Here is a 14908-nt window from a genome sequence, read left to right as displayed (position 1 = left end):
ACAGAGCTAGTTAAAATGCTGAATGTTTTGACAAAAACTTCAAAGGTCACAGAACATCATAATCTTTCCCACTGATTTTCAAGATTGCTTCACATGGTTTTAGCGGGTGTGGTATTATATTATATTATCATGCAAACCAAAGACCTGCTATATTTGTTGTTCCTCATTAAACAAGTTGGGCTTCTCCAGTGGCTCAGATGGTAAAGAGTCTGCCTATAATGCAGGGCTTCCCTGGTGGCTCAGAGGTTAAAGCGTCTGCCTGGAATGCAGGAGACCCAGGTTCGATCCCTGAGTCGGGAAGATACCCTGGAGAAGGAAATGGCAACCCACTCCAGTACTCTTGCCTGGAGAATTCCATGGAGGGGGGAGCCTGGTAGGCTACAGTCCATAGAGTCGCAAAGAGTCGGACACGACTGAGCGACTTCACTTCACTTCACAATGCAGGAGACCCAGGTTCTGGTAGGCTACAGTCCATAGAGTCACAAAGAGTCGGACACGACTGAGCGACTTCACTTCACTTCACAATGCAGGAGACCCAGGTTCAATCCCTGGGTCAGGAAGATCCCCTGGGGAAGGAAATGGCAACCCACTCCAGTATTCTTGTCTGGAAAAATCCCATGGACCCAAGGGGTTGCAAAGAGTCGACACAACTGAGTGACTAACACTTTCACTTCCACTTTTCAAACAAGTTAGTTCAAGTGCCTAAAATACCATCTGTCACACAGTAAGTACTCAATAAATGCAACCTATTATTTCAAAGACATTACATTCTGTTTATCACTTTTAATATAAAACATTTTAATGTCTGTATTTGTTGTTCCTATTTCTCTCCCTACCTCTTGAAACCATTCCAACCAAGCTTTTGTCCACACCCCTCCACCATAATTGCTGCCCTCAAAGTCACCAAGCACTGCTGAATGGCCAAACCCAACAGCAGTTGTAAATCTTAGTTAATATACTAAACAGCAGCATTTAATTCAGTTAATCACAAACTAATTTCTAAAGGCCATACTCTACTGGTTTCCTCCTATCATGCAGACTGATTTCCTTTGCTAGTATTCTCTCTCTCTCTCTCCCTCCCTCCCTCCCTCACACACACACACTCCTTCTCAAAGCCATCAACATATTCTGTCAACCTAGTACCTTCCAACCATTAGAATGAATTATCTTTGTTTTACAGATGAAGAAACTGAGCCACAGAAAAGTTATGTACTTCTCCAAAGCCATGCAATTAATTAGTTGTAGAAATGGGATTATACCCAGGTAGGCATCCCTAGTGACTCAGTTGGTAAAGAATCAGGCTGCAATGCAAGAGACCCAGGTTTGATCCCTGGGTTGGGAAGATCCCCCGAAGAAGGGAATAGCTACCCACTTCAGTGTTCTTGCCTGGAAAATCCCATGGACAGAGGAGCCTGGCGGGTGACAGTCCACGGGGTCCCAACAACACTGACACAACCTAGTGACTAAATCACCACCACCAGGCTAGCTTTAAGAGTTTTAAAATGGGACGTTTCCTCAACTCCAGACATCAAGATTTCCCAAAAAACCCAACACCCTGATGTCTAATTTCAAAAGTGTTTTGATAAAGACAAAAATCATTTTCTAGCAGTTTCTTCCAACTAGGCAATTCAGAAAACAAATATACACCCAACACAAGACATAGTTTTGTAAACCAAAATATAGCTTTATAAACCAAAACATAGCTTTAGAGGCCAAAAGACAGCTTTAACAGTCTATAATGGAATTTCCCTTTCACTTTTATAAACTTTGTGTTTGTATATATAAGTTTTAAAAATTAGAATATCTTTTCTCTTTTTTGAATTTGCTTAATTCAAATGTATTGAAATGTTTTACCCATCATAATAAATTGCCCTCAGTAAAATCAAACTTCAATTTTTTAGGAAATCCTAAGGACTAGGATTAAGAAAATTTGCCATTTTAAAACTGTGAGAACTTTTTCCATTTCTCCAGAAATAGAGGATTACTTCACTCTTAACACACTGGTTGTTTTGACAAAAACATTTTGGTTTTGCAAAGATGGGGCAAAGAGCCTATTCTGAAAAAGGAAAGGTTGAGAAAATGAAAAGCTAAAATTGCTCAGTAAGGAAGCAAGAAAATGAGATACACCTGATCTAATCTGATTTAGTCACTGACCTATTATTTCTGGGTTTCTTTGGATGAGATTAGCATTTGAATCAGTATCCTGAGTAAAGCAAGTTGCCCTCTTCAATGTGAGTAGGCGTCATCCAATCTATTGAGGACCTGAATAAAATGAAAAGGCAGAGGAAGATACAACTGGCTCTCTGCCTGACTACTGAACTGGGGCATTGGTCTTCTCTGCACTCAGAACTTACTGGACTTACATCATCACTTCCCCTGGTTCTTGGCCTACAGACTCCAACTGGGAAACATACCACTGACTCCCTAGTTCTCAAGACTTTGGGCCTGTACTGGAACTACACCACTGACTTTCCTGGGTCTCTAGCTTTCAGATCAAAGGATTTTTCAGTCTCTGTAACTGCTTGAACCAGTTCCTCATATCAATCTCAATCTTTCTGAGATTAAGGGGTCGTAAAAGAGTCGGACACAACTGTCTAAACAACAACAAAAATACATCTATATATATGAAAATAAATAAAAGATTTGAACAGGCATTGCATGAAACAAGATATATCAATGATAAATTAGCATAGGAAAAGATGTTAAACATCACCAGCTACTTACATTAGAGAATACAAGATAGCACTCCTGGTATGGTCTGAATGTTTGTGTTCCCTCAGTATTCAGATGTTGAAACCCTAACCCTTAGGTAATGATTTTAGATAGTAGGGACTTTTTAGGTACTCAGGTCATGAGGGTAGAGTCCTCATGAATGGCAATAGGGCTCTGAGGCCCCAGAGAACTCCCTCACCCCTTTCACCATGTGAAGTTACAGTGAAAATACAGTCATCTCTGAACCAGGAATCAAGTCCTCACCAGAGCCCAAGACGTGATCTTAGACTCGCCAGCCTCCAGAACTGTGAGAAGTAAAATTTCCTCTGTTTATAAGCTACCCAGTCTATGGTATTTTGTTACAGCAGCCCAAACACATTGATAACTACACACCTATTAGAATGTCTAAAATTTTTATAAAGACGCACCATAACAAATACTGGAGAGGGTGTGGAGCAACTGGAACTCTCTAACAAAGCTGGTGGGAATGTAAAATGGAACAATAACTTTGAAAAACAGTTTGGCAGTTTTTAAAAATATTAAACATATTCTTACCATATGATCCAGCCATTTCATTCCTAGATATTTACCCAAGAGAGACAAAAGCATCTGTTCATACAAAGATTTGTTCGTGAATGTTTATAGCATCTTTATTTGTAATGGCCCCAAACTGGAAATAACCAAATGTCCACCAAAAGGTGAATGGGATAAACAAATTGTGTATCTACATAATGGAATACCATCTATCAATAAAAAGAAATAAACAGCTGATATATGCAATGACAAGGATGATTCATGAAATAAACAATGATAGAAAACATATCCCTCCAAAAGAGTAATTACTATATGAGTTCACTTCCAAAAACACTCCAGAATATGCAAACTAATCTACAGTAATAGAAAGTAGATCAAAAGTTGACAAAGAGAAAGAAAAACACCAATACAGTATACTAACACATATATATGGAATTTAGAAAGATGGTAACGATAACCCTGTATGTGAGACAGCAAAAGAGACAGAGATGTACAGAACAGACTTTTTGACTCTGTGGGAGAGGGAGAGGGTGGGATGATTTGGGAGAATGGCACTGAAACATGTATAATATCATATAAGAAATGAATCGCCAGTCTAGGTTCAATGCAGGATACAGGATGCTCGGGGCTGGTGCACTGGGATAACTCAGAGGGATGGTTTGGGGAGGGAGGTGGAAGGGGGGTTCAGGAGTGGGAACTTACGTACACACGTGGCAGATTCATGTTGATGTATGGCAAAACCAATACAGTATTGTAAAGGAAAAAAAATTTTTTTTTTTAAGTATTTTATTGATTACTTGAAAAAAAAAAAAAGTTGACAAAGATTGGAAAAAGGACCAGCAAGTGAGCGAAAGGAAAAACTACACATTATAAAGGAAGGAGAAATCTTGGAGTAATAAACATGTTCATTGATTGTGGTAAAGATTTCAGAGGTATAGACATATATTAAAACTTATGAAATTATGTTTTTTAATTTGTGCAGTCTATTATATGTCAGTTATACTTTAATAAGGCTGTTTACAAAAAAAAACTACTACTATATTTCAATTACTTCCTACATGTCCAACAGTTTTACTGTTGCTCTATATGTTTCAGGGTTCTATTATTTGGCATCCAAAGTTTCAAAACTAAAATATTTTCACTGGGGATTATACTTTTCCTTAAGAAAAAAAATATATACATCCTTCTTATAAGTCACCTGACCTTAAATTTTATTTAGGTTCATATTCTATGCAGAGTACATCATGAGAAACGCTGGGCTGGAAGAAGCACAACCTGGAATCAAGATTGCCAGGAGAAATATCCATAACCTCAGATATCCAGATGACACCATCCTTATGGCAGAAAGTGAAGAGGAACTAAAAAGCCTCTTGATGAAAGTGAAAGACGAGAGTGAAAAAGTTGGCCTAAAGCTCAACATTCAGAAAACAAAGATCATGGCATCTGGTCCCATCACTTCATGGGAAATAGATGGGGAAACGGTGGAAACAGTGTCATACTTTATTTTGGGGGGCTCCAAAATCACTGCAGATGGTGATTGCAGCCATGAAATTAAAAGACGCTTACTCCTTGGAAGGAAAGTTATGACCAACCTAGATAGCATATTCAAAAGCAGAGACATTACTTTGCCAACAGAAGTCTGTCTAGTCAAGGCTATGGTTTCTCCAGTGGTCATGTATGGATGTGAGAGTTGGACTGTAAAGAAAGCTGAGCGCCGAAGAATTGATGCTTTTGAACTGTGGTGTTGGAGAAGACTCTTGAGAGTCCCTTGGACTGCAAGGAGATCCAACCAGTCCATTCTGAAGGAGATCAGCCCTGGGAGTTCTTTGGAAAGACTGATGCTAAAGCTGAAACTCCAGTACTTTGACCACCTCATGCGAAGAGGTGACTCATTGGAAAAGACTTTGATGCTGGGAGGGATTGGGGGCAGGAGGAGAAGGGGACGACAGAGGATGAGATGGCTGGATGGCATCACTGACTCAATGGCTGTGAGTCTGAATGAACTCCAGGAGTTGGTGATGGACAGGGAGGCCTGGCGTGCTAAGATCCATGGGGTCACAAAGAGTCGGACACGACTGAGCGACTGAAATGAACTGAACTGAACTGATTACTATAATAGCTCCTCTCTTTAATGCTTGCATTTCTCTCCCTTTGGCCTAGCCTCTCTATCAATCACGTAGAAACATTGGACAAGTTACTTTTCTGCCTGAAGGGTTGCGTGAGGGTTAAATGAGTTCATATTTGTTACATTATTTAAAACAGGGTTTCTCAGTCTTGGCACTATCAACATTTGGGGCCTGATAATTGTCTATTGTGACGGCTGTCTGTGTATTTCAGCACATTTGGCAGAATCCTTAGTCTCTACCACTAGATGCTGATAGGAGACTCTTCCTAGCTGCGGTAACCAAAAACATCTCAGACCTCCAAATGTCCCCTCAGGGGGACAAAATCACCCCCCACTGAGAACCACCAATTTTTTTTTTTTTTTAGTTTTTTATTTTTTTAATTTTAAAATCTTTAATTCTTACATGCGTTCCCAAACATGAACCCCCCCACCCACCTCCCTCCCCATAACATCTCTGTGGGTCATCCCCATGCACCAGCCCCAAGCGTGCTGTATCCTGCGTCAGATATAGACTGGCGATTCAATTCTTACATGATAGTATACATGTTAGAATGCCATTCTCCCAAATCATCCCACCCTCTCCCTCTCCCTCTGAGTCCAAAAATTTAAAACAATGCCTGGAAATAAAAAGGCTATATAATCTTCCCTGGTGATTCAGCTGGTAAAAAAACCCACCTGCCAATGCAGAAGCAAGAGGCAGGCGTTTGATCCCTGAGTTGGGAAGATCCCCTGGAGAAGGATAGGCAACCAAATCCAGTATTCTTGCCTGGAAAATTCCATGAACAGAGGAGCCTGTTGGGCTACAATCCATGGGGTCACAAAGAGTCGGACACAACTGAGCATGCACATATGTGCTTGCGTGCACGCGCGCGCCCAGCGCGCGCGCACACACACACACACACACCCCAAGTATTTCTTCAATAACTGTTCTGAGGCTTTAGCAGTGGCCCCTCTATTCTAAAGACACAGGCCATATACTATGGGAAAGCTCAGCTGTGTCATTGCCCACGTACTACCACTTGATGTGTCCTGTTTATCCTGGGGCCCCTTGGTTCAACTGCTTTAGATGCTGTTGATTCATAACACAGTGTTTACTTGTTGTCCCACAGCCCTCACCTCCACCTCTCACCCCTCTAAATAAGGGCTATCAGTGAGGTCCTTCCACAGTCTTCCTTCTTCATTTCATGTGATGGTGATGACTTTTTAAAAAGCAATGTTGAAGGGACTTCCCTGGTGGTCCAGTGGCTTAGACTCTTCACTCCAGTGCAGGGCGCCCAGGTTCGATTCCTGATCAGGGAACTAGATCCCACATGCCACAGCTAAGTGTTCACATGCTGCAACTTAAGATCCTGGGTGCCACAACTAAGACCAGGTGCAGTCAAATAAAATTTTTTTTTTAAAGCAATATCGTAGGCCAGTTCTAATGTTTTCTTTCAACAAAGTGCCTCCTGTACTACAATAGATGTTCTCTAGTATTGGGGCACGTGGGTGTCTATCTTCCCTACTTTCAGGGTTCTCTTGGATTTGTCCTATTTTGGGGTCATCTTAAGTCAATTTTGGGGATGTGGGAAAACCTGTGCTGAGGCTTATGTATTTCCTAGACCTCTAATCCCACATATATCTCCTTAAACACACACACACACACACATTCTTTTTTGTTTTCCAAAGAGAAAAGATTTACCTTATCAAAAATGTGGAACATATTGGATTTTAGTAAAAAAAAAAAAATGCTTAGAAACTCTTGGTAGGAATTAAACATGTTTTTAAAAAATCCTGTGATATTCTTTTACCACCACAATATAAACATACTAGCAGTTCACAGATGTATTAATAAGTTAAATTTATGAAGCTCTGACCTTTGCCAAATGTCAGCGTTATCCTTTCACTGTAGACAGAAGAGATGTTTTCCCTGGAGCTGTTTGATAAAGTCTGCATGGTGTATTTATGAAGTCACTTATGATAAAATTTTGTCAAGGAGTGAGGTCATATTTTCTAGACATGCTTAAATCTGAAGTCACTATTGTATCATAAGGAAGATTATATTTCAGTTGTCTATCACATAGAAGCTGTCTGAATCGGTATGATATTCGTTGACTTACGGAATTGGAGAGGGTCAGTGGTCACATTATTTAACCTTCAACTCAGTTCTGCAATCTGGGCTACATTATCTCTGCCAAATGATCATCTTCTCCCTGTAATAAAAGAAGACTAAACTGCTCTACATTAAACAAAATGAAAACTCTGGGGAAATTTTTTCCTAATGAAGAGAAGAAAGGAAAAAAGAACAAATGGATACTAAAAAGCAAATACCAAATGGAGTGGGGAGGATTCCAACAAGAGATGATATCATCCTAAATACATAAACAGGTTTTAAAAATTAATTTAAAAAATTGCTTCTACAATACAAAATTACACGAACAACTCACAGAATGACAACTGGACAATGTATGGATATTTTAAAAAGTTGAAGATTAATTATAAAGACTAAAATATAAGTGAAAGATACAGAATAAACTATGTGAATGATATATACAGAGTAAAATATAAGTGAAAGATATATGTTTCAAATTGCCAAAAATTATTTTTGAAAGATATTATCCAGTACAACTGACCAAGGAACAAACAAATGGGCCCTCCCATACATTGCTGAGGGTAGTCTAAATTAACACTAAACAATACATTAAAACACAAAAACATCATAGTTTATTGTGTATATGGCTACAGTATTAAGAAACCTCGGTGTAACAAAACTAGAGACTAAAATCAAGGTTATAATGGGAAAAGGCTGGAATGGAGCAGAGTTTAAAAACTGCAATACTAAAATTATTTTCACTGCATGAAATTTCAAAAGGTATTTTTATTCACCTAAGTACAATTTGTTATTTCAAGCTACAAATAAATGTACTCAACAAATGTCAAAAAGATTACCCTCATAGACTGTTTTCTATAATGTAGCACTATTATAAAACAGAGAGAGACTGAACAATCCCATGTGCCCAGAAACTATAGTCTACTAAATAACTTTCATTTTAAGGGGAATATCATTAGGGAATTTTAAAAAGACTTTAAGCTAGATGAAAGTACTACGTGAAAAATTTGTGAGATGTAGCTACAGCTATATTTAGAAGGAAACATTTTGATATTAATAATAAAATAATAATGTTGAAAATTTTTATATGCCATGCATTTGTTAAAGTTTTTCTATTTAACTTTCTATTTTTATTATAATATAAAATGTATACCAGTGAAAATAAAACATACTTTTCAGAGAATATTCACTTTTAGGAAGCAAACACCTGGGCATAAAACACATCTTGTGAAAGAATATTTTCCCAAAACCTTAGAAGCTTCCTGTGTGCCCCTCTTCCAGTCACATCCCCTTCGCCCCCCACCCATGAAAGGGGCCCACTGTCTTGATTCTGACTTCATACCTGTTCCACATATGTATACGTTACACTGCTTACTTCTGGCTGCTCCTTTAACTTTACCTAAATGGAATCAAATTGCATGTATTCTTTTGTGGCCTGATTATTTTGCTCATCACTCTCTTCCAGTTCATCCAGTTGCTGCATGTAGCTATACATGTTTTCACTGCAGTATCATCTAAACACACAATTATACATTCTACTGATGAGAACTACTTGGATCATTTTCATGAACACATTTATACTTGTCTTCTGGGGCACACGTGCAAAATTTTCTTGAGGTTAAATATCTAGAACCAGTGGATTTTAGAATTTGCACATATTTGAGTTTACTAAGTAATGTCAAATTACTCTCCAAAGTAGTTGAACCAATTTACATTCTCACCAGCAGTGCTTGAGAGTTCCTATCACACCATATTCCCTTTTGCCCGCAGTTTTATTTATTTAAAATGAATTCTGGGGACCTCCTTGGTGGTCCAGTGGTTAAGATTCCATGCATCCTTTGCATTGGGCATGGGTTTGATCCCGGATCTGGAAAGTTTCACATGCTCTGCACTGTAGCCAAAAAAAAAAAAAAATACAATAAATTGTTTTTAAAAATACATTTTTATTGGGGTAACATTGGTTTATAACATGTTCCATGTACATACCATACTTCTATTTCTGCATATCCTATAGCTGCCTCATTCTTTTTATTTTTTTTGGTGGTGCTGGATCTTCAATTGCTATGCATGGGCTTTCTCCAGTTACAAGGAGCGGGTGCTACTCTTCATTGCGATGCACAGGTTCTAGGCTCCCGGGCCTCAGCAGCCGCAGCGCGCGGGCTCAGTAGCCGGCGGCTCACGGGCTCTACAGCACTGGCTCAGTAGTTGCAGTGCACAGGCTTAGTTGCTCCGAGGCATGTGGGGTCTTCCAGGATCAGGGGTGGAGCCCATGATTCCTGCACTGGCAGGTAGATTCTCAACCACTAGACCACCAGGAAAGCCAGCCCTGCACCACCTTCTTAATTCCAGGGATAATCAGATTTTATAATACTGCCAATCTCATAGGAATGTTTTTATTGTGCTTTAAATTTGCTAATTAATAATGACGTTGAACATATTATCATGTTTACTGACATTCAGATTTCCTCTTTCACACAGTACCTCTTCTCATGTTTTTCTCAGTTTTCTGCTAGGTTCTTTCACTGTTGGTTATTTGGCAAGCATTCTCTCTATATATACTGGACATCAGTTTTTGTCAATTATATGATTTGCAATTGTCTTTAACCAGTTTGTGACTTGTGCCTTTATGTTTTTATGGTAGCTTTCGAGAAAAGAAACTCATTTTAACAATCTTTTCTTTTACCCTATCTGTATGCATATTTCTGCATACAAATACACGTGACTATGTTTTATTTTGCTTTTAGCCTGTATGTTTGACGGTGGTCTTATTTAGGAAATTCTTCCCTTTGTGGACAATACAAAGATATTTTCTCTGGAATTTGTGTATGGTGTAAAGTAGGAGTTCTACTCCATTTGTTAAAATATGGGCACCTAATTATCTGGGCTTCCCAGGTGGCGCTAGTGCAGGAGACATACGAGATATGGATTCGATCCCTGGGTCTGGAAAATCCGCTGGAGGAGGGCATGGCAACCCACTCCAGTGTTCTTGCCTGGAGAAACCCATGGACAGAGGAGCCTGGTGGGCTACAGCCCCTGGGGCCACAAAGAGTCAGACACAACTGAAGTGACTTATCCAATTATTATTTATTGAAGGAAAAAACTATCCTTTCTCCACTGATTTGGAAACCAACTTGTTATATATGAAGAGTCATGTGGTTGTTTCTGGATTCTCTATTTTGCTCTGCTGGTCTATTTATCTATCTCTGAAACAATACCACACTCACCTAAATTCAACAGCTTTGCCAGTCATTAAATCTGTGAAGACTATTTCCCCAAACTTATCATTCTTCAAGAGTGTGCCAAGGGCTTCCTTGGTGTCTCAGTCATAAAGAATCCGCCTGCCATTGCAGGAGACACAGGCTTATCACTGATCCAGAAGATCCCACAGGCCGAGAGGCAACTAAGCCTGTGTGCCACAACTATTGAGCCTGTACGTCACAACTCCTGAGCCCATGCAACCTTCAGCCCGTGCTCCACAACAAGAGAAGCCACTGCAATGAGGTGCCCTCACACTGCAACTAGAGAGCAGTCCCCACTCACTGCAACTAGAGAAAAACCTGCACAGCAGTGAAGACCCAGCACAGCCAAAACACACACACAGAGTGGACCAATAGCTAGGCCTTTGCTCGGTCGCTCAGTCACATCCAGCTCTTTGCAGCCCCATGGACGGTAGCCCACCAAGCTCCTCCATCCATGGAATTCTCCAGGCAAGAACACTGGAGGGCGTTGCCATTTCCTACTGAGGGCCTCTGAATCTCAATATATATTTAAGAATTATTTTATCAAAGGCCTACAAAATAAAAAGGTTGGGATTTTATTTTTATTAGAATTATACCAACTCAATAAATAAAATTGGGGGAAACTGACATTCACATAATCCTCAGTCTCTCTTGTGTATCTCTCTTCACTTAAGGATCCTTTAATTTCTTTCAACATAGTTTTATCATTTTCTCCATTAGGGGCTTACAAAGCTTTTGTTAAATATATTCCTATGTGTTTCATATTTTTCTATGCTGTTGTAAATGGCGTGTTCTTAAGGTTTCATTTTCTAACTGACGTTTGCTGGTATATAAAAATGCAACGTGGGTTTTATAAATGGTTTTTTATATCTAGCTGACTTGCTAAATTCTCATTTCTAAAAATGATTTGTACTTTCTTTTGAGTCATCCATATAGACATTCAAGTTATCTACAGATAATCAGTTTTGTTACTTGCCTCCGAACCCTAACATGTTTTTATTTTTTTACTGACTTACAATGTTGGCAAGCTCGAGTATGATGATCAATAGAATGGTGGTGGACATTCTTGACAAGATACCATTCTCAATGGGAATTTTTGAACTTTCAGCTAATATTAAGAATGCTATTTTGAAAGCAACCAAGATGTCCTGTAGTATGTGAATGGATAAATAAAAATTAGAAAAACTGTGAGAGATGTCCAGTTCATTTTTCAGGGGAGTACAACCTTAAAAAAAGAAAAAAAAAACTTGGGAAAACCATAATTTAAAAAGACGCATGTACACCAGTGTTCATTGCAGCACTATTTATAACAGCCAGGACATGGAAGCAACCTAGATGGCCACTGACAGACAAATGGATAAAGAAGTTGTGATACATATATGCAATAGAATATTCTTGCTGTTTAGCTGTTAAGTCATGTCTGATTCTTTGCAACCCATGGACTGTAGCCCTCCAGATTCCTCTGTCCATGGGATTTCCCTGGCAAGAATACTGGAGTGGACTGCCATTTCCCTCTCCAGGAGCTCTTTCAAACCTGAGGCTCCTCACTGGTAGGCAGATTTTTTACCAAGCCACCAGGGAAGCCCACAATGGAATACTACTCAGCCATAAAAAGGAATAAAATTGGGTCATTGGTAGTGATGTAGATGAACCTAGAGTCTGCCAAACAGAATGAAGTAAGTCAGAAAGAGAAGAACAAGCATGGTACATTAATGCATACATACAGAATCTAGAAAAATGGTACTGATGGAACGTATTTGCAAGGCAGAAATAGAGACAGATATAGAGAACAAACTTGTGCACACAGTCGGGAAAGGAGAAGATGGGATGAACTGAGAGAGTACCACTGATACATATACACTACAATGTGTAAAACAGATAGCTAGTGGGAAGCTGATAACACAGGGAGGTCAGCTTGGTGCTCTGTGATGACCTAGATGGGTAGGATGCAGGGGTGGGAAGCAGGTTCAACAGGGAGGGGATATATGTATACTTACAGCTGATTCATGCTCTTGTACAGTAGAAACTTACACATTGTTAAAGCAATCATCCTCCAATTCAAATTTTAAAAACTGCTGAGGACAATATTTAAAAGAAAATTACAGGTCAATTTCATGAATGGACAGAGACATCAACTCCCTAAATATCAGCCAATAGACACCAACTGAGAGTTTGAAAAAAATAACCCTAATCATACTTTTATTAAGTACTTTATAAAGAGATCATTCTAGAAATGCAAAGATAATTTAATACCAGAAGATCTATAAATTTATTTCACCACAGCAATGGAGTAAAGAAGAACCATAAAGAAGGCTGAGCACTGAAGAATTGATGCTTTTGAATTGTGCTGAAGAAAACTCTTGAGAGTCCCTTGAACTACAAGGAGATCAAACCAGTCAATCCAAAAGGAAATCAACCTTGAATATTCACTGGAGGGACTGATGCTGAAGCTGAAGCTCCAATACCTTGGCCACCTGATGCGAACTGCTGATTCATTGGAAAAGACCTTGATGCTAGGAAAGATTGAAGGCAAAAGGAGGAGAGGGCAGCAGAGGATGAGATGGCTAGATAGCATTACCAACTCAATAAATGTGAATTTGAGCAAACTTCAGGAGACAGTGAAGGACAGGGAAGCCTGGCATGCTGCAATCCATGGGGTTGCAAAAAGTTTGACACAACTTAGTGACTGACAACAACAAGAAAATACATCTCAAAACACATGGGAAAGACATTTGATAAAGTTCAACATTCAATTCTAATTTCTTTCTAAAAATAAAAAATAAAACAAGGATAAAACAGAACTTACTTAACTTTTTGAAGGCTATGTATTAATGCCCTATAACAAACATCATAATTAATGAAAAAAATTTGATGCTTCCTTTTCAGTCAATAACAAGATAAAAATGTACCACCACAGATACTGTTCAACACAGTATAGGATATTCTAGCCAATGTAATTAGACAGGAAAAAGAAAGAATAAGCAAAACCACAATTTATTTAAAAAAAAAAAAAAAGCCAATGATATAGGGTAGACAAAGACTGATGTAATAAGTTAAAAGCCTAGAAACAAACTCATCTGTATATGAAACTTGGTGTGTGACAGAGGTGGTATCTCACATAAGTCAGTGGAAAAGGATAAATTATTTAGCGTACAGTGATGGAAAATTTGTACACTTTATGGAAAAAATAAAGTGGGATCCTTACCTTACATAATCTCCAGATGTGGACTCCAGATATAATACTACTAAAAACCAAAATGTAAAAAGCAAAACTAAAATATAAAGCTAATAAAAGGTTATACAGGAGAACGTCTTCATCATCTTGATGTAGAGAACAATTTCTTACACAATATTCTCAAAGAACAAACCTTAAGGAGGAAAAGTGACAGATGTTACAATAATAAAATCAAAGGTCTCCATTTAAACAAAGACACCACAGAGTCAGCAGGGGGAGTAACAGATTGGGAGTAAACAACTGAAATGAAAATCATTGGGATTAAAAAAAAAAATCCCACTGAAAAGTGGACAACAGATATAAATAGGCAATTTACAAAAGAAGCCAGACAGCAATACATATACATGAAGACATACTCAAACCCACTCATATTCAAAAGAACACAAATTAAATAAGGAAATACTATTTTATACACCTAAAAATGGCAAAATTATAAATCCATGCAATTCAAATTATTGACAAAGGCCTAGGGAAATGGTCACTCTGTATTTCTGGTCACAATTAAAACTGCTGCAGTCATTATGGAGAAAGTACCACCAGTGCTTAGAGAAATTAAATACAGGGATATCCAATAACCCTGAACTCCTACTCCTGGCTCTATGCTGCAGAGAAACCCCTGCCCAGACACACATACCAAGATATTCATGGCAGTATTGGGTGGTATCAATAAGGAAAATGAAAAATGTGCATATAAAGAAATACTTTAAAAAGTGAGATTATTATAGTCTCATAAAGAGCTTCCCAAGTGGCACTAGTGGTAAAGAACCTTCCTGCCAATGCAGGAGATGTAAGAGACAGGGGTTTGATCCCTGGGTTGGGAAGATCCCCTGGAGGAGGGCAACCCACTCTAGTATTGTTGCCTGGAGAATCCCCATGGACAGAGGAGCCTGGCGGGCTACAGTCCACAGGGTCACACAGAGTCGGACACAGCGATTTAGCACACACACACACACATGCACATAGCCTCATAAACA

At 38.9% G+C, this 14908-nt stretch overlaps 1 non-coding gene across 1 annotated transcript; it reads left to right on the top strand.

Annotated features, from left to right (window-relative positions):
• Positions 1-228: 228 nt before the first annotated feature.
• On the top strand, positions 229-301 carry TRNAS-GGA (transfer RNA serine (anticodon GGA)). Its single transcript has one exon. It is a non-coding gene; the product is annotated as a tRNA-Ser (tRNA).
• The last annotated feature ends 14607 nt before the right edge of the window (positions 302-14908 follow it).

Source organism: Budorcas taxicolor, chromosome 15, assembly GCF_023091745.1.
Source record: "Budorcas taxicolor isolate Tak-1 chromosome 15, Takin1.1, whole genome shotgun sequence".
In the NCBI taxonomy this organism is placed as follows: domain Eukaryota; kingdom Metazoa; phylum Chordata; class Mammalia; order Artiodactyla; family Bovidae; genus Budorcas; species Budorcas taxicolor.
Note: the sequence above shows the minus strand (reverse complement) of the source record. Positions and strands in the feature narration are given on the sequence as shown.